Source organism: Eumetopias jubatus, unplaced genomic scaffold (assembly GCF_037043125.1).
Source record: "Eumetopias jubatus isolate StellerSeaLion01/CBP00866 unplaced genomic scaffold, mEumJub1_p1.0 scaffold_15, whole genome shotgun sequence".
Classification (NCBI taxonomy): domain Eukaryota; kingdom Metazoa; phylum Chordata; class Mammalia; order Carnivora; family Otariidae; genus Eumetopias; species Eumetopias jubatus.
This window is the reverse complement of record NW_028274821.1, coordinates 43,985,131-44,005,048: the sequence shown is the minus strand read 5'-3', so window position 1 is coordinate 44,005,048 and position 19,918 is coordinate 43,985,131. Positions and strand designations below refer to the sequence as shown.

General features: G+C 38.7%; 1 protein-coding gene across 1 annotated transcript in view; it reads right to left on the bottom strand.

Moving 5' to 3' along the window:
- ADAMTSL1 (ADAMTS like 1) overlaps positions 1–19,918 on the bottom strand; it is a 936,829-nt gene that overhangs the window by 814,907 nt on the left and 102,004 nt on the right. The gene's annotated exons all lie outside the window — the stretch shown is intronic.

Sequence of the window (19,918 nt, the reverse complement as noted above, 5' to 3'; positions counted from 1 at the left end):
CTGAGGAAAGGCACACTTTTCAGAGAAAAGAGCTTTGAAATGAGAGCCAGTCGATCCCTGTTCCAGGCATGACTTTGCTAATAACTTTTGGAGATGACTTAGATGAATTCAGATAATGAAAAATGAGGGGATTGATTAATATTCTTAAAGGCTCCTTCCGTGCTCTGCTTCTAGGATCCTAGGACTAGGAGAAAGATCACTGAACATCCTGACTTGCCTTGGCATTTTGAAATCAAATTTATCCATCTTCCCTGTCTTCTAATCTTTTCACAACTTGGTAATAAGATGTGAAGGAAGTACTGGAGAAATAAAAAGCCAATACAAGCAGCTACATAAATTATTAATATTGTCTTCCACCTTAAACTCCCTGAACCAAAACAGAGGTCAAAACTATAAAGCCTACTCCTAATATTCTAGCTCAGAAGAGCTAAAGAGAAACAATAAAGCCACCCTACCACCTGGTCTATTCATTTTTTCATAGAGAACCATCAATGTCCCCGCTTTGTCTTTGCTGAATACCCTCTTCATTTCTAACAACTAAAGTCTTGGTATTTCCTTCAAGACCCAACTTGAGCCCCAGCTACTCCATGTAGCATCTGCCTACTCCTTTGCAATGACTTTTTTTCTGACCATCTGTTTGATCCTTGGCCACTTGGCACTTGGTCTCAGTGAATGCCCTGTCACAAAACTAGATCAAAGTCCTCTCTCTACAGGAAATGACTTGGACCTATTTTTACACCTCATGCACTAGCCTACACATAGCAGGTGCCTAACAAATATTTGTAGTTGGTCATGATGACAGCCATGGTTCCCAAGGGTGACAAAAGTAGGAAGTGGTAGAAAGTAAGTTACTGGGTGGGGGTGGGGGGTGGGGCATGCATTACATGAGAACAGGCATAATACAGTTGTAAAAATTCACTAGAAGTGGGATGAAGGAGGATGAAGGAAGGGGATAACCTGGTGGTTATCAGTACTGCTGCCAGTAGAATTGTTCACCATCAATAAATGATATTCTACCATCCTAATGTGTACTTTAGGAGAATTCACTACAATCTGGAATTATTCTTATTTATCCAAATTATCTTCACTTGCTCTAGCACAATAGGTAAAAATAGCTTGAATTGCCTAGTTAGTCCAGAAGGTTTCTCTGGTTGCAGTTATCTCAAAAATCTACACACAATTTTTTTTAAAGGAACTCAACCACTTCCTCGGGGTAATTTTTTCCCAGCTAACCAAAGTGCAGCAGCTTCCTGTTGCTTGAGAGTATTCTGGCCCTAGTAGCTCCTAATCCTGGTTGATCAAAGAATCACCTTGGAAGCTCTTAATAATATGCATGGATCCCACTGCCAGAAATTCAGATACACTCCTTCTCCGTGGGGGCATATGAACATGTATTATTTTAAGAGTCCCAGGTAATTCTGATACATGACATATTTTTAAAAGATTGGCTCATATCACACTGTTTCAGCCAATCAGGTTTTCTACGTTGCGTATGTTCTTATCCATGGCTTTCTTTCCCCCTAATTTTTGCCTTGCAGAAAAAAAAATCCTCATTTAATTACCCAGCTATAAATGTTGGCTTTACCACAAAACACTTCCACTGGTTCCTTGTGGGTTTTTTCCTGTGGAAGTCTTGATCACCACAAACTTGGAAGGATATCACCTCACAATGTCTCCCTTCTGTATTACATATTAGACATGACTTAAACTGAGCTGCAATACTTTTAAGGATATCTTACTAATTACTCCTTTAACAACTGAGTAGAAATAACTCCAGGCTTTCACGAGTCTAATATTCCCAAAATATAACTTTCCATTTCAATTGGCTTGCAGAAAGAAACATAAACTAAATAAAAGCTGTAACGATGAACCACTGGGGTTGTAAGATCTCTCTTTGATGTGATCCCCAATACACAGAGTAGAAAGTAGTAGTGAAGGGTGGTGCTTTCTTATCAAGCATATCTGGTTTCAGACCCCACAAATGAGTGATGATCTTGAATAAGTTACTTGACTGCTCTACCCCGTATGTCTTTAACCAGAAAAGAGATCATTTTAATCCATCTCATAGAGTTGTCATGAGGATTTAATGAGATTGTCCATGAAAAGTCGCTGCCATATAAAGAACACTCAGTGATGTTCTTTTTTTAGTTTCCTCCAGTAGAAATTTATTGATTTTGCGAAATTCAGGCAGAATTAGTATCCTAATGTTTGTAGTATTTTCTATATTAAGCAATTTTCCCTAAATCAAGCTCAGCAGACTTCTGCATATGAACTGTAACTATTTCTGTGATCTATAATTTGCACATCATTTAAGATTTCATGGTTTAATTTGTTCAGTACCTTCCATATTTATGGAGAAATAAATTTCAATGCCTTACTGTTTGCAAGCTTTCCCCCCAATAGTTGCAATTCACTAGAAGCTTTGGAGGTAAAAAATTTAGCACTTTATTTCTTAAATAATTTGGTCAAAGACTTTACCCAACTAATTTTAAACAACATGTAACCAAAATTTAGAAGAGTCCATTACAGAAAAATTTCAATGTCATTATAGGACACTAAGGGTGATATGCAGAGATTCTTCAAAGTTTTAAACATTCCTAAAATCCGATTTGTGGAAAGCTAAGAGAAAGAGCATGTACTACCACACTGAAGTGTTTTGTTCTGTTCTTATATTCAACATCATTTGACTTTGTATATCAATCATCTTAAATGTGTACATACAAAATATTTATAAATTTTGAAAGTTATAACTTCTGTCAATTGGGCAAATATCACAATTGGTAGAATATCAGCTTGTTTGGACATAATCATGACTTGTATACCCACCCAACTAATTTCAAGTAAGTTTTGCTCTATAGGCTTAATTTAACAAGGCCATTCTGAAGATGAATCGGTACTCCACCAACATGTATAATTGTAGTTATGGCAAAAAATAAAAAAAAACTCACAGTATGCTTCAATTTTTAACAGAATCTACCTAGCACTTATAATATTGTGAAGTGTTTCATCTTCAACAAAATTAACTTTCAAACATTTACCATTATTCCATTAACTGAATGGAAATAATCAAGCCATTATTGGAATTAGCTTAATTGATTTTTCTATTTGAAGCAGCTGATGACATTGATATAAAATTTACACCATTTAATATTTGCAAAACTCTTCTCCTAGCAAAATCAATACATTAACAACTCTTCTTGCTTCATTTTTTGCACAAGATAATTTGAAATGAAGGGGCTAAACTAACTCAGGAAAACAGCCATTTATTCTAAATGAAGGGGCAGAGTGGTGATAAAAGCACTTTCTGCAGCTCTATGTGCTAAATAATCTTTTTCACATACAATCTCTTCAACGTAATCAGTAGTTTCTGAAATAGCTCCTGACCCCCCTTCAGATTTGTATCTTTGGTTTTCATGCAGTTACCAATATCACTTCCGCACCCCTAGTGGTGTATACTTAAAACTCATTAGGGTCAAATGGGTTTCCTGAAATTTTTTTAATAAAAGTGTTACAAAACAATAGCACAAATGGTAACTTGAACCAAACCTCAAACTTCTGGGATATCTTATTGGGCACTAAAGAGAAATGACATCTCCAGACTTACATAAATCTAATCTCCCCCAAATTAATTCTCTATTTCACCTGGCTTCCAGAAAGAAACCAGTAAGAGTTGAAACAGTGAACGACTTGGCTTGCAAGAGCTCGCCCTGATGACTTTGCCATAATTCTCACTACTGGGTAAAACAAACACATAGGTATGGATTTGTACCAGACAGTACATGATGAAATCACTACAGCAGAAGTACTTAGATTTGTCTCTATATGCATCGTGATAGGACTGCTCGACCTCTATTTCCCCACACATATTTCATGTGCTCCTAATGTATAATTTACTGTTTCCCACTAGTCCTGCATACTAGCAGCCTGAAAGGTTTGTACCCTTTGTGGCCAGGACCACAGCTCAACTAGCTGGAAAACCAAGTGGCCAGCAGGAACAGCAGTATCAAGAACTTCTTTCATCACAACTTAAGACGATAAGTAGTTAACTCTCCCTCTCTACTGATGTCCAGGAGGGCTTATTTTTACCAGAGAGCATGCAGCCTTTGAAAGGGAGCTATTACTTACCTTGCTTCTGGAAAGGATTGGGGAAAAGAAGCAGGTCATCACCAGTTGGCTTTCAGATTTAATCACAGTTTAAAGGGAGAACTCTGTTCACTGCAAATGCATCTCATGCACAACTGAATGAGACCGTGGTAGAACAACGTGGTTTATTTTTAATATGACATCAATGATATCACTTAGTTAAAAAATAAAATACTAGATACATGCTAAACCAGACAGAACGTCAAGACATAAGACATAAATCATGTCTGCCCTGGGGAGACAAGGCTATATGGTAACCCTACCCTTTACATGTATATTTTGTCATAGTGATATATAGTAGCATATGCCTAAAAAGGAAAATTGCCTATTTCCACATGCCAAGGAGGGAGATGAATCAGATTCAAACATCTGATTAGCTAGTCTAATATATAAACATCCACAGAATCAACCTGCCTTCCTTCCTTAATCTTTACCTGTCTCAGGAACAAAGTTAATTTTTTTTTTTAAATGGGCATCATAAAATCCTAATTCTAACAACACCATTTGATCTACGGTAGTCATTAAGAGAAACAGGATGAAACAATCAAGTTTCGGGGAGAGGTGTTTATGTATGCATGTCTCTATAGGGTTAACTTGACAGCTTTCCCAGTCGAAATTTTTTAAATTCCCACCAGTAAAAACCTTGGAAACTAACTCACTTAGTTCACTCAAGGCATTGTGAGTATAAAAGCTCCTTGTGTGAAATATTTGTTCTACAGAAAGAAACTCCATCCCATAACAAGAAAAGTTCATAAAATAATAATATACTCCTGTTAATTCTTGAGCCCACCAAAATCACTAGAAGACTCTTGACTTATTTGATTCTTTGACGAAGGAACTATTTTTTTTTTAAATAACCTATAGGAAGACATTTTTCGTCATTAAGAATAAACTATACTAATATCCCATTAATCTGTCAATGTGATGTTCCACATGGTGATTTTTCTAGATAAATAAAGATAACTATATATGTCTCCAAGTCTTAATCACTTCATGGTATTATATTATAAAAGATATATGCCGAACATAATTCAGTCTTCTCTTAATGGCACAAGATAGCCATTCTGTTGAGTTTAGCAACACAGTTTTTTCCTAAAATAATGACCCAGACAGCTTAGTTGCATATTTTTTTTCTGTGAAGTTCAGCCTTAGCTGGTGCTAGCTTTTTCTTGTTGCTGGGATCCCTGAGGTCTTAGGATTCCATTTTCTTTTCATAAATAGCTGGTTAGGTTCTAGGGTTAGTGCTTTTCTATTCCTCTGAAGAGAACTATATGACTTTTATAACAGAGGACCCATCCATTTTTTTTAACTTACTTATGTTATGAATTCACAGCTGTGTCAGTTTGTTAACTGCTGTCAAATCTGACCTTTAGCTATGAGGGAAGTTATGGTATCAGTAAATTTTAGCCAATGGTCTCTCCTTAATGTTGTTATTCCTTTGTAAAAGTGAAACAAACATGTATTCTGAACCTAATTAGGTGTTTTATGTTCATTATCCAAATCAAAATCCATATGCAAATTAGTGGTCACTTTTTTAAAGTCACACAGGTAGGAACGAGTGGAGCTGGGATTCAAACCCATGTCAAGCAGACTCCAAGCTAGTTCTGTCCTCTAGGTCATGCTACTTCATCTAGCTGATTTCTCTACTCTCTGTCTTTTCTCTATCCCTCTTTGAAATCCTGTAGGCAAGATATCAAAGTTACAGGTTGAGATAAAACATTAAATTTCCATTAGTTGAAAGCTATTATGATTACCAATGTATTTAATACTTCTGAAATCGGACTTATTTTAAGTGAAAAAAGTCTTTCTTTCCACATTGATCTTTCAAGGAGATTAGGGCCTTCTTGATTTCGTAATTAATTGAAATGCTGGCAGGAAAAGTCTTGGTTTTGATTTTGGTTTTGGCTTTGGAGTATGGGGAGAATAAACTATTCTAAGATCCCCAGAGGCCCAGGAGGGCAACAGACAAAAATGTCACTTTGAAACATCCCCAAGATGCTGTCCCATTAATAGCCACCCTGGAATGAACAACCATGGCTCACACGGGCAAGTAGCATGAGCAGATGGTCTACCTGATGACAGAGGTGCGCCTGACACTTCCAGTGATGGATGGGCATAATTAATGGTCATGGTGGCAGCAGCCCAGCAGTGGAGTCAGGCCAGGTCACTGACACCCACGGATACTGCCTCTTGTTGGGCCAGGCACTCTCCTGAGTGCCCTTTGATTTCACATATCATGATCACTAAAATAAAAGATTGCATCACCCTAAAATACTTTAGATTCTTGGTATGTATGCCAGGCCAGACAAATCCAAAAGTAGAGTCAGCGTTTTGAGGCCTGCTAGAGACATTTTTCCTGGAGAACATGCCTATTTTAATTGTGCACCATTTGTTTTCTTTCTGTAATAAATCTTCAGATGCTATTTCTGTACATGCTATTAGGAGAAGATATATTTCTCTTCTATGGAACAATTTTACTTCAGTCAAGTAAGAAGTTATAACCGTGAGTTCTAGTTAAACAAATAAAAATATAAGCCTTTAAAATTTTATGCATCAGTATTTGAGTTGCAATAAGCTGGAATTCTTCATTTGAACAGCCACCCTAAATCACATACAAATAAAATCTTTGGAACTCTAAAAGGAAGCCTTTAAATACCATCTCCTATTTGTGTACACTTTGTAGTTCTGAAATACTTTGATAATCATTTAATACTTATCTGATATGTTGTGGAAAGAAGTACATTTTAGAAAAGGAGGAAAAATAAACAAACCTCCTAGAAGCTAGGCAACATATCAGTTTCCGTGACTATCAGTAACCAGAGATCCTCTACCTGTAATACTAATGTGTTTGCTCTACACTACTAAGGAGCTTCACCCCAAATAGGGCAGTCTGTCACAAACAGGAGACAGTAAAGCTCTTGTGAAGCTTTGTCATCAAGACAGATTCCATTGGAAAGGAGTTCCATTGGAAAGGATAAAATGGGAGTTTTATCATCCAGATAGATTCCATTGGAAACTGACAGGCTTTAGAAATAGACCAAGTATCAGACATGTAAGGATTGAATTCAAGGGACTACATGTCCCACTGTGTATTCTTATTTTTTCTTTAGAAATAAGATTTCTCCCACTCAGCTGCACTGAAGCTTGTTTCATGAGTACAAACTGATTTAATGCCTCCTTCATCATTTATAATGCAAATACTTCCAAGAGATCTAATAGTCATGAAAGTAGCAGAATGAATTAGCATTATTAGAGATTAGTTAGCAAATCACCTAGGAAAACCCATAAGGAATAGGAGAGAGACGGGGTAAGTTGTGAGGTTGTTGGTGGTAAAGAGCAGAGACTGGTTAGGTGAACAACCAATAATGCCACATAATAACAGGGGTAGAGTGTCCCTCTAGGTAACCAGAAAGTTGCGGGACATTAATGTGTCCATAGGGAACTCTAAAAGAAGAGACAGAGAGGAACTAAAGGGAGAGAATTAAGAGAAAGTTTAAAACAAACCTCTGCCCATGTTAATAACATGGTCTGGGCTTTGGCCTATATACTGAAAGCAGGATTTTAACACATCTTAATTAAAGGAGACCTATATCACAATGGGTTTTACTAAGAAAGATATCGAATACCTCCTAAAACTATTTTCTTTCCTTTCCCAATTTGTGTCACTAATCTGATTACTCTGGAGAATAACATTAAACTGTGCCATGCTGTTTTAAGCAAAATGTGAATATTACTTAAACAACAAGCTGTTGGCTAACGCCAAACCAAACATTCCATGGTCAGAATTGTGACTGCTCTCTAGCCATAAATACTAAAAATAACAAAATGATATTATACCTATTACACTCTGTCCAAATGCATGCTTCTTTACAAAGTATTCTTCCAATCCATTGAGCAGCAAAGTCAACTGGAAGACATTCACACTCTGAAATGCACTCTATTCCACAAGTTAATGGAGTGCGTACAGAGAGACCACTGGCCTTTGGGAAAAGTGCAAACTCCTTAGGAGGACCTAAAAAGACCTCTCTGACCTCTTACCTGCTTATCTTTCCAATACCAGCTTTCCACTTTCTACAGGCTAGCCATTTGACTTCTTGCAATTCCTTGAACTAGTAATGTTTAAGTATGATGGAAGAAACCTCTTCCTTCTCATTCTTTATTTGGTCAACTCATAATCATCCTCAGTTCTCAGCTTGGTCATCATTTGTTCAGGGAAGCTTTAATGACATCCTGCAAATGGTCCCTTGTGTAACTCAGTGTTCTCAGAGCAAAACACTCATCCATTTCATTGTAATGTTGGCATAGGTTTTCTTGACAAGACTATTAGGTAGACGAGGGCAAGGACCAACTCTGTTTTATTTTCCACTGTAGGTTCCCATAATCAGCATAGTTCTTAGCATGACAAAAATTATTTGTTGAATAATTTAATTTCTTCCTCAATTCAACACATATTTACTGAGCACCTACTATGTGTCAGACATCATTCAAAGAGCATTACAATAATAAAATGGTCAATGACACCTGTCCTCATATAGCTTAAAGACTAGCAGGGATAGCAGACAATGAACTAATAAACAACTATAAGAAATGTTAGAAAGTGGGGAGCTCTATGGGGTAAAAACAAAAAAAGCGGGGGGTAAAGGGGGAAAAAGAGTACTCAAGGGAAAAAGGATATAATTTCAAATAAGATGACCAAGATGGGCCTCATTGAGAAGGTGGCCATTTAAAGAGACTTGACAACATGGTGAGGGAGTAAATTATACAAATAACTGGACATTTCAGACAAAATAAATGGACTGCTTTCCCTGGGACAACTTATGCTACTACACTTCCTCCCTCCCTATACCTCCTCCCCACTACTGCAATCCCTACAGTACAGGGACACAATATGGCCTTTTTGCTACTCCCCTTGACTGCCAAAAGGAAAAGAGAGGCCCGGCTCAACTGAAGCATACCATTTTTTCCTCCCCCTGTCTAAGCTGAGAACCTTGGAACAATAAGAATAGCTTTGGGAATTTTAAAGTTCTCTTCTTTCACAGTCCTTTATTTATTAACATGTTAATTTTTAAAGATTTTATTTCTTTATTTATTTGAGAGAGAGAGAGAGATAGCAACAGAGATAGTGAGAGAGAGCACAACCAGGGAGAAGAGGGAGAAGCAGGCTCCTCATTGAGCAGGGAGCCTGATGCTGGCCCAATTCCCAGGACCCTGGGATCATGACCTGAGCCAAAGGCAGACACTTAACTGGCTGAGCCACCCAGCCGCCCCTATTAACATGCTAATTTAAACATAATTTTTCTTTGATAAAATGTTAATGTTTTTAATTATTAAAGTAATTTTAATCACTGTAAATCCCTAAAAGAAACATCCTATATAGTCTAGGAAAACCAACAGGTGTCTGGGATCAAACCTGAAACAATAACAGGGTACATGGTTAGAACATAGAATATGGACTAGATATCACAGGACAGGCAAGTTATGACTAGAACATTCTAGTTACCAGACCAACAAGTTTAAAATTTACTTGCTATGGGGTGCCTGGGTGACTCTGTCAGTTAAGCATCTGCCTTTGGGTCAGGTCATGATCCTGGAGTCCTGGGATTGAGCCCCACATCAGGCTCCCTGCTCATTGGAGACTCCGCTTCTCCCTCTGCCCCTCACCCCACTCATGTTCGTGGGGAGAGAGATAGAATATCTCTCTCAAATAAATAAACAAAAATCTTTACAAAAAATAAAAAATAAAATAAAATTTACTTGTTTGGACATGAGGAAAGACTGACATGTTCAGAGCAGCAAAGAATACCACTTTTGTGTTGTTTTATTAAAATAAGACTAGAAGTCTTCAGGATGGCTCAAATGGGTAGAAAATGGAGAAAAACAAAAACAAAATGACCTGTGCAATCTTGGTAGCAATAGTTCAAGCATGAGTTAGGGAAGGACTGAGCCAGGCTGGAGAGAGTACAAGTGAAAATGAAGACATGACTGACAGAAGAACTATCAGGACTTGAAGATTTGGATGAGTAAGAGGGAATTATCAAAGATGATACTTTAAGTTTCAAGCTAAAGTCAAGGAAAGATGGTTTTCTTCACAGTTGTATAGAAATCAAAGGAAAAACTGGTTTGAGAGAAGGCAAAGAAACTGATGAGTTTATATTTAAATACGCTTAAGTTAAAATCCAGGTGAGGGGTGCCTGGGTGGCTCAGTCAGTTAGAGGTCTAACTCTTGGTTTCAGCTCAGGTCATGATCTCAGGGTCATGAGATGGCTCCACACTGGGTGTGGAGCCTGGTTAAGATCCTCTCCCTCCCTCTCCCTCTGCCCATCCTCCCTCTCTCCCTCCCTCTCTCTCTTTCCCTCTCTAAAAAAAAATAATAAAAAATAAAAAGAAGTAAAATAAAATAAAATCCAGGTGAGAAATGCAAATATACATTTCTAGGGGCCAGATAGAAACATGGATCAGGAGCTTGGTAGAAAATTGTGGGACTGAGATAAAGATGTTGGTGTTACTTGTATGAAAGTGAAAGTTGAATCATGTGAGCAGATGAAATGAATAGGAGAAAGAAAGTGGAAAACAAATAGCAGAAGTGGATAGGACAAGAAGCTTGGAGCATATCCACATCTAAATAACAGAAAGAAGAGGTGACAATGACTCAAAGATGGAATGGTCTGTAGAGATAGGATAATTCAAAACAGGAATACACATGGCTCTGTGCCAGGGAAGACAATAGAGTGTGAAGAAAAACAGAAGATGGGGGGCGCCTGGGTGGCTCAGTCATTAAGCATCTGCCTTCGGCTCAGGTCATGATCCCAGGATCCTGGGATCGGGCCCCGCATCAGGCTCCCTACTCTGCGGGAAGCCTGCTTCTCCCTCTCCCACTCCCCCTGCTTGTGTTCCCTTTCTTGCTGTGTTTCTCTCTGTCAAATAAATAAATAAAATCTTTAAAAAAACAAAAAACAGAAGATGGCTTAAGAGAGTATAATTTGGGAATTAGTAAGTCAAGAGTAATGTTCACAAAGAGGAGTTTCAGTGGAGCTATGTGGCAGATGCTGAGGTGAAAGATGGTCAAGAAGTGAATGGAAGGTGCTAAGAGAGGGGCATCTGTCTTCTCCAGAAGGTCGATAGCGAAAGGGATAAAAATAAGAGTGCTCACTCAAAGGGTTAGCGATTCAAAGAAAAGTTTCTGTGGTTGTTTCAAGATGGGAGAGAGAGAAGTTTATGGGGGGAAAAAGGGCAATAAGGAAGCAACTGAAGAAGCAGGAAAGATAATAAAGTACTAGAAACAGACTCTTCAAGTAAGAGCTACTAGCTTTGATTTCTATCCTATAACTCAGAGAGGAAGGGAAGGAAGAAAAATGCAAGGAGTGAGAACATAGATAAAACATGAGTTAGAGAGGAAGAGTTTTTGATTATCTGTGTTGAAGTAAAAAGATGAAACCAACCAACAAAATCATATTGAATTCTTATTTTGTTGTGTTACATGGAGAATACAGTCATATGTTAAAGACAGTCTTTCTCTTTAATGGAACTTGGGCTAATGGGTATGTTCAAGAGATAGAAATGGTAAATGCTTATTCCAACACAAAGGGCAAAGTTGGAACTAAGGTCAATGGATGGTGAGAATAAGAGCTAACTGGGGACCATATATGAAACCCGGTTGTCTCAAAGTTCAAAATGGAGACACCACCTGAGAGATTTTTTTACATTTCTATTTCAGTAGATGGCTACCATTAGAGTCATACTTATAGCATTGTGTCTAGGAAACAAGCAAGAAAGGGGGGCCTTTCTTAAAACCTCTTTTTTTCATAGATTAGTATCTCTATTTGAAGTAGACTTTGAACAACTAAAAAAGCTTTGAAAGGAAGTATAAATTTCGTGCCAAAATTACATTTACAGAATTTAGTAAACTTCAGCAAGTCATTTCTTTTTTATTTTTAAGATATATGTGTTTATTTGAGAGAGAGAGCATGCAGGGAGGACAGGCAAAGGGAGGAGGAGAGAAAGTCTTAGGCAGACTCCACGGTGAATGTGGAGCCTGATGCAGGGCTTGATCTCAAGAACCTGACATCACAACCTGAGCCAGATGCTTAACCAACTGCACCACGCAGGTGCCCCTAGCAAGTCATTTCTTACCTTTAATGTGGTCCATAAGAATAAATCTGTTTTGCTACCAAACCATCGCCAAGCTCAAGAAAAGAGTATACTAACTCAATATGGAATATTATTCACTAATTTTGTAAAGTAATTAGGGATTGTCCTTGGTGGAGGGGTCAGATGGAGAATGGAGAGATTTATTTCTTATAGTCTATTAGGGTCAGGGATGAGGAAACGATAATGTTCATACAAATTTAAAATGCTATTTTTCCTTTAATTTTAACAAAATCATTTTGTTTTAATGACCATAGAAACAATAAAATATTTATCATTATCAAAACAAAGATTATTATCAATTCGTTTATGCCAATAAAAATTAAGCATTAAGCTATATTAAAGAAGGTGATTAAGATGTAACCAGAAGCAAAATGATAATTCAAAACAGAAAAGGGAATAAGTATTAAATAAATACTGACAAAGGAAAAAGTATTTTAATTGAATATCTCAGCATTTTTTAAAGTAAATATTTTCATTTTTCTTCCTGAACATGACCGTTGAATAAGTTGAGATACCTTTAACAATTAAATTTTACCAAACTACTTTCTCCTGAAGTGTCTACATTACTACATATTTGAACACCCAGATCATTTAGCAAATTTCCTGTTTGCTTTCATTGCCAAAGATTAAAATAGTTTTTGAAGAGGCATACGAATAGTTATTTGGAATTTTCACACAAAGAAACAGAAAAAGTACACAAGATCCTAAACTGGAATATTATGCACAGATGGCCACAATCTCCCCAGCAGAATTCTGAAGAGAAGATATACTGTAATACTACTCCATTCCCACCCAGTGAAAATCAAATCCCTTAGCCAATAGCCACCCTGGCTCCATCAACAGGAATGTACATTTAAGTGTTAATGAGCCAGATACAGGGCATTTCCTGGAGATTAAGGGCAGTCTGGAGAGAGTGGAAGATCTTCAGGTTCTTTAACCCCATCTGGTCTTTCATCCCCAGAAAATATCCTACCACGGGTTTTTCTTCCTTAATTATTCCACCAAGAGGGACACATGAAAAAATGGTCCCTAAAACAACGTCCTAAGTCAGCAGTTAGCAAAGTGTGGTTCCAGGACTAGCAGCCTCAGTATCAGCTGGAGCATTATTCGAGAGCCAAATTCTGGAGCCCTTCTCTAGACCTACTAGTCAGGTACTCTGGGAGTGGGACCCAGCAATCTGTGGCTTAACACACCCTCCGGGTGCTTCCAATGCATTCCACAACTTGAAATCCACTGTGCTAGGTAAATTACTATCTTATATACACATAGTAAATTGTCCTGACATAGAGATCTAGAAACCCACGAATGTAAGAAGTATTTTCAGGAAGCAGACATTTTAGAATGACTTTCAAACTGGTCATACCGTTGAGTGACTCGGTTACATGGAAAACGTTAAGAACACAGAGAGAGGGAGAAGAAGGGAAGAGGACCAGAGAAGGGGAACAGAAAAAGGGAGAGGAGGCTGGGGAGGGAGACGATGAGCTGGTGACCTTGATCAAGGTCTACTTACCAACAGGAGCAGGCGTGAAATTGGGCAAGGTAGTGCTAGGATCAAGATGGTCAAATAGCAGGAGCTCAAAAAAATATTTTCAGAGTACATATGACTAGAGGAGACAATTCTGGTTCATGTTCACAATGGAAAATAATTTAGCATATGTATAAATCATGTTTCTATGTATATTATGGTTACAAAGTTTGTTGGCTTTTCTAAAATTGCTTTTGCTTTATGGTACCCCTTAGTAAATAAGGGTCTGTTTCTATGCAATGTACTTGAAATTCACCTTATAGGACACATAAAAATCAGGTTCAGCTCATATGCAGCCTTAATCTCACACAAACACTCTTCTTCAACTAAAAAAATAATGTTATATTCATGCTACAACCAGGAGGAAGAGGTGAGAGAAGTAAGAATTATTGCAGGATTTATGCTCCCTTACCCACCTTAGTCAGTTAGAAGGGGGGATGTGTGGCAGCGGCAGACAAAGATGGTGTGTGGTGCCTGCCTCTGTCAAAGAACAAAGCATCACTTATCAGTCACAGGACTGCTAAAGGAAGGGAGACACAGGGGCGCCTGGGTGGCTCAATTGGTTGAGCGACTGCCTTCGGCTCAGGTCATGATCCTGAAGTCCCGGGATCGAGTCCCGCATCGGGCTCCCTGCTCGGCAGGGAGTCTGCTTCTCCCTCTGACCCTCCCCCCTCTCATGTGCTCTCTCTCTCTCTCTCATTCTCTCTCTCAAATAAATAAATAAATCTTAAAAAAAAAAAAAAAGGAAGGGAGACACAGGACAAAACCTCTTGCCTCCTACGGGGGCCTTGCTGCCACATCCCTCCCAGCCAGCTGCTCCAATATCTTCCCCAACCTCACTCTAAGGCAGAGGTTGGTACCCAAATCCAAATTTGACACCATATTCTTTCCTCCTAGTGTGTGGTGGGATGAATGGTTTAGGCACATCCCTAGACTCTCTGAAATACTAGGAGAGCAAAACAAGGGAAGAGTGAGTACTGTGACTCATGGAGGCCATGGAGAACCCTCCTCTCTTGAATCTCCTTCATCCCTCCCCCCACCCCATGCCTTTTATCACCACTTTTATGGAGCTGTAGGTCTATGCCAATGAGCACTCGTTATGAACATTCTTCAGAACCGTCCCTGATGACCACCTCTGACCTGTTCATTAACTACCAAGCCAGTTCCTGATTACAGTTTGTCAGAAATGTTTATTATCTTCTTGTTCTGAAGAGACAGGAGAGATTAAGAATGTTCCAGCCTTGACATGAGGCTCTACATCTGCAATAAGCTTAAAATAGTATATAAATGGCAGAATAATTTCCTGGCACAGTTCAACTGACAATTAATGAGAAGACCCCCAGATAGATTAAGAGATATCCATCTTCCTTTAAACAGCGTCATCTGAGAAGTTATATAACTAAGTAACTTTTTATCTCTAATAAATGGTTATTAGAGCTTGTTAATAATTGTTTTCTAACGACACTGAAAGTTTATGTTTGTCCCATGGAACCATGACAACAATCACTTGTTTTGTAAAGAAAGGATTTAAGGGTAGACATTTCAGTTCTAACACAAATTTAAATTCTGAAGCTGCTACAATCAGTCAAGTTAGCAGCATTTTTTAAATGAAAAGAAAAATTAATCTCTAGACCGCCGAAATTTACAGGAGGGACCATAGAGAAAAGGAGTTATAGGAGCATCCACTTGTTCCATTAAGGCTTTTTCCCCATTTTAAAAGATTTCTTACAAACTGCATTTCAAATATCACTGCTACACAGAAGAAAACTAAGGCGTTAAGAAAAAAATTGTACTGTAAACAAAATAAGTCTCACCAGAAGAGCTGAAAATACTATACAGGTACCCCCTGCTTTCCCAAGGTTCCTGTTACATCACTTTGCTTTTAGGAAAGACCTATATTGGTATCTGTTTTTGCCAACCCAAAGAAATCCCAAAGACGATTTTTGCTTTTATGAAAAAAGCCATTACCATACTAATATAGGCCTTTCGTAAAAGTAAAGGGGTAATACAAACTTTCAGAAAGCAGTGGATACTCTTCACTTTAGTTTATGAAAGGTTTCATAGGAAAGCTCTACTTTTGGATAGTAGGGGAAACCTGTATTTCAGATTTCAGAAAACTGTGACAGTGTTAATCATACCTATAGTTCAGTCTTAACAAATTTTCTTCTCAAACTTTGGTGTATAAAAATTGACAAAGCACAGCTTGCTGGGGCTGGCCCCCGAGATCCTGACTAATTACAGCTGGATGGTGCATGAGAATGTATAGCTTTAACAAGGTCACAGGTGAAATGGACACTACCAGTGGACAGACCCCCTTTCGAGTGGCACTGGAACCATCCCCTGATCACTAGCCATTTTGAGAAGAAAAGCTGGGTTGAAATCATACTGCAGGAGCATCTGTCTCTTTCTCTTGGACATAATCATGGCTTTAGAAAAGTGACAGCACCAGTAAGTTCAAAGTCATTGATGCTTTGCTCACACTTTCACTAGTAGTTGATCACCAGGCAAAAAATGACATCTCAGGAGCAACAATGAAGTGGACACACATTTCAAGATGTCTGTTCTACGGCAGTCAACACTTCCTCTAAGGAACCCAAGAAAACAAGCTGACAACTGACAGATGTTTTTAACAGAACACAGAAGTCTGACAGGAACAGCCTTCCATCGCTGGAAGCCATATACCCCCTTACTCCGTGTCCCCAAATCCTGCCACTCGGACCTCAACCCCTTGAGAAAAAAAGAAGTAAAGCTGTCACTACTTACCGAGCTGTGTCTCCAAAACCTTGGTCTCCTGGTGGCATTTTTCAACACAGAATGTGCAAATAAAAATAGTGAGGTTTGTTAAATTCTTCAAACTGAAGTTATCACCTAGCAATTTATTGCAGCTCTGGAACCAAAGAGAATAGATGCGTCCCCAGCATATTAATACTTGATGAACTGACTGAATTGCTTCTATGTGTCGGCACCATTGGAGATTTTTCAGTGAGAACTTGGTGATTTGACTTTTAAAAGGTATTAGTTGGAGGTTATGCATGTGTGGTGGGGGAGGGGTCAGGGAATATAAAGGAAATCTCTGTACCTCCATTTTTGCCATGAATCTAAAATTGCTTTAAAAAACAAAGTCTCGGGGCGCCTCGGTGGCACAGTCAGTTAGGCATCTGCCTCTTGATTTTGGCTCCGGTCATGAACTCAGGGTCCTGGGATCGAGCCCCACATCAGTCTCTGGACTCAGTGTGAAGTCGGCTTCAGGATTCTTTCTCTCTCTCTCCCTCTGCCCCTCCCCCCATTCCCCACTCCCACTCACTTGTGCGTCTCTCTCTCTCTCTAAAATAAATCTTTAAAAATAAATTAAATAAAGTCTATTAATAAGATATTTTAAAGGTATTAAACATAAAAGTGAATAATGCCATGCCTTCTTTTTCTAAGCAGGTCATGCAACATCACAACAACCATCCTTTGCTTGTACCAAAGTTACTTAAATAAGTAGTTTGAAACCCACTTCTTACTCATAATGTGTACAATGTTATAAACATTAATGGAAGGGGAAACTCGGCTGTAGGACTTCCTTCATTGCTAAATTCTCCCTAAATTTTGAGTACTTGAGACCAAAGACTGTTTCAGAAATTCCCAGATTGCTGCAGAATGCTAGTCTGGACTTTCAGTAAATATTACTTGACAGAAAAGAACTATTTTAAAAATATATGCTTGTACCCAGCACCACCTGGCAATAAAATTCCCAGAAGGCACCATCCCTGCTTTCCAAGAATGTTAATGGTGAATATATCTGTGCATACATGTGCTTATAAACCCATATACCCCCACCAGCAAAGGGATTCTAAATGCTTACAAACCCTATTCACTCATTTAAGAAATATACATTCTCATCTATTTTACTTCGGTCTCTTTACGATCTTTGTGATTCAAAGTGCAGAATCTGGATCCAGATTGCCTGAGTTCAAATCTGAGCTCGACCCCTCATTAGCAGTATGGCACTAAATACCATTCTATATCTCAATTTCTTTCATAAAATGTAGGTAATATGTTAATTACCATACATCACTAGTTTTTGATGTAGTGTTCCATGATTCATAATAATCAAAAATAAATAAATAAATAAAATGCTCTCAGGCAACAAAAAAAAATGTAGGTAATAGCTGTACCTACCCGGATTAGTTATTTATTGGTATGTAACAAATTATCCAAAAATTTAGCAGTTAAAAACAACAAATATTTATTATCTCACAATTTCGTTTTGTCAGAAATCCAGTTGTGGTCAGCTTAGACTCTAGCTCATGGTTTCTCATCAGTCAAACTGCTGGCCTGGGATATGGTCTTATCTGAAGGCTCACCTGAGGGAGCGGAAGATCTGATTCTAGACTCACCCACATGGTTGTTGGCAGACCTCAGTCCCTCTCACACCTTCCTCACGCTATCTGGCTTTCCCCAGAGCAACCAATGCAAAAGAGAGTAACAGGAGAGCACCCAGGATAGCAGCCACGATCATTTTTGTAATTTATGATTGGAAGTCACATTCTATCACTTCTGCAACAATACATTTGTTAAAAATGAGTCACTGAATCTTCTTTGCACTCAAGAACATGAACACCAGTAGATGGGGACTCTCTTAGACACTGCGTATCACAGTCTTCTATTTGACAACCCCCCCCCCCCGCAGTGACTCACATCCCTTCTACATGGAAAATAGATTCACCCCCTCCCAAGGTTCCTAAAAGATTCATCCAATGACAGCATCAACTCAAGTCCAGAATCTTGTTATGTAAGTCAGGTCCAGTTGCAGATGACTTTCCTCACATGTAGTTCCTGAGTATAGCTCTTCAGATGAAGATTCTAGACTTGTGAAACCAAAAATTTCCCTTTCCTACACACACCTAAAATACAGTAGTGGGACAGCATAGGATAACCACTACCCACATTCCCATTCACGTGGGGGTAAAGGGAGGCACAAGGGAGTCACGGTCCATAGGAATTCTAAAATCTAGCCAGGAAAATGTTGAAACCTCCCTGGTTAGGTCTCAAGGCCTGAGAATAATTCTCCATGGCTCTCAACTATGTCTGCTGGGCTTTTGGCTCTGTTTTCTGAGTCATCTTTCATTTCACTAATGAAAAGTACCATGTATTTGCAGCCGAACAGCTCTCCCAGCCTGCTTCCTGACAGAATCCTGAGTGTACAAAGACCTATCTTCCTTCTGCCCTGTCCTGGTTCCCCTCCCTTCAAGCTTTCATGTTTCTACATATGTAAAAGTTCTAAGACCTTAGTGGGTCTTCTATGAATCTCCTTGAGTTCACGCCATTAAACAAAAGTCACATCTACAAATCTCTTCCAAATGGTCCTTCTCTACCTCGGGCTCCTGCTGACATGTCTGAGAATCAACAGCCTTAAACTTCCCAGAGGTCCTGCTGTGTCATAGGGAGGACATATGAGGTACACCCTCAGTTTCTTTAAAGGGCCTTTTGAATAGCCAACTAGCATACTGAGGCACTACATTTTCTCTTTCTGAGTCCGTAAGAGCAGGTTTACAGTCACACCTTCAGCTTCATCTTTAGATTATGTTTTCCTGACAGTACCTTCTGTTTGATCTTTGCCTAGAAGCTATTTTTTATTTTAGCCTCATTTGTCATTCATAGAGAATAATTTTCAAAACCACCAAGTCCAGGCTCCTTTTTGTTTCTCTCTCAATATCTCTCTCTCCTCTCTCAGTTTACTGTTACCAGGAAGAAGAAATGAGGCAGCATCCGCAACACTTTGCTTGTAAATCAGTCAGTTCATTCGCCCCATTTTCTATTTTCCACATAACTACAGGCCAAATTGTTGCTAATCTTTCTGCCACTAAGAAAGATTCCCCTTCTCTCATATTCTTCACTTTCCTGCAGTATGTCACCCTCAGTGTCCTTAAACCCCCTAGTTCTCTTAATGTGTTCAAGGTACTCTAGGCTTTCATTAATGTCCTCCTAAAAATCTGACATCCTCTCTAGCTTTTCTCACTACCCAGTTTTAAAGCCACTCCACATTTTATGTATTTGGCATGGCGATATCTCCACTTCCAGGTGCCAGCATCTGTATTTACCTGTTAAAAACCCAAC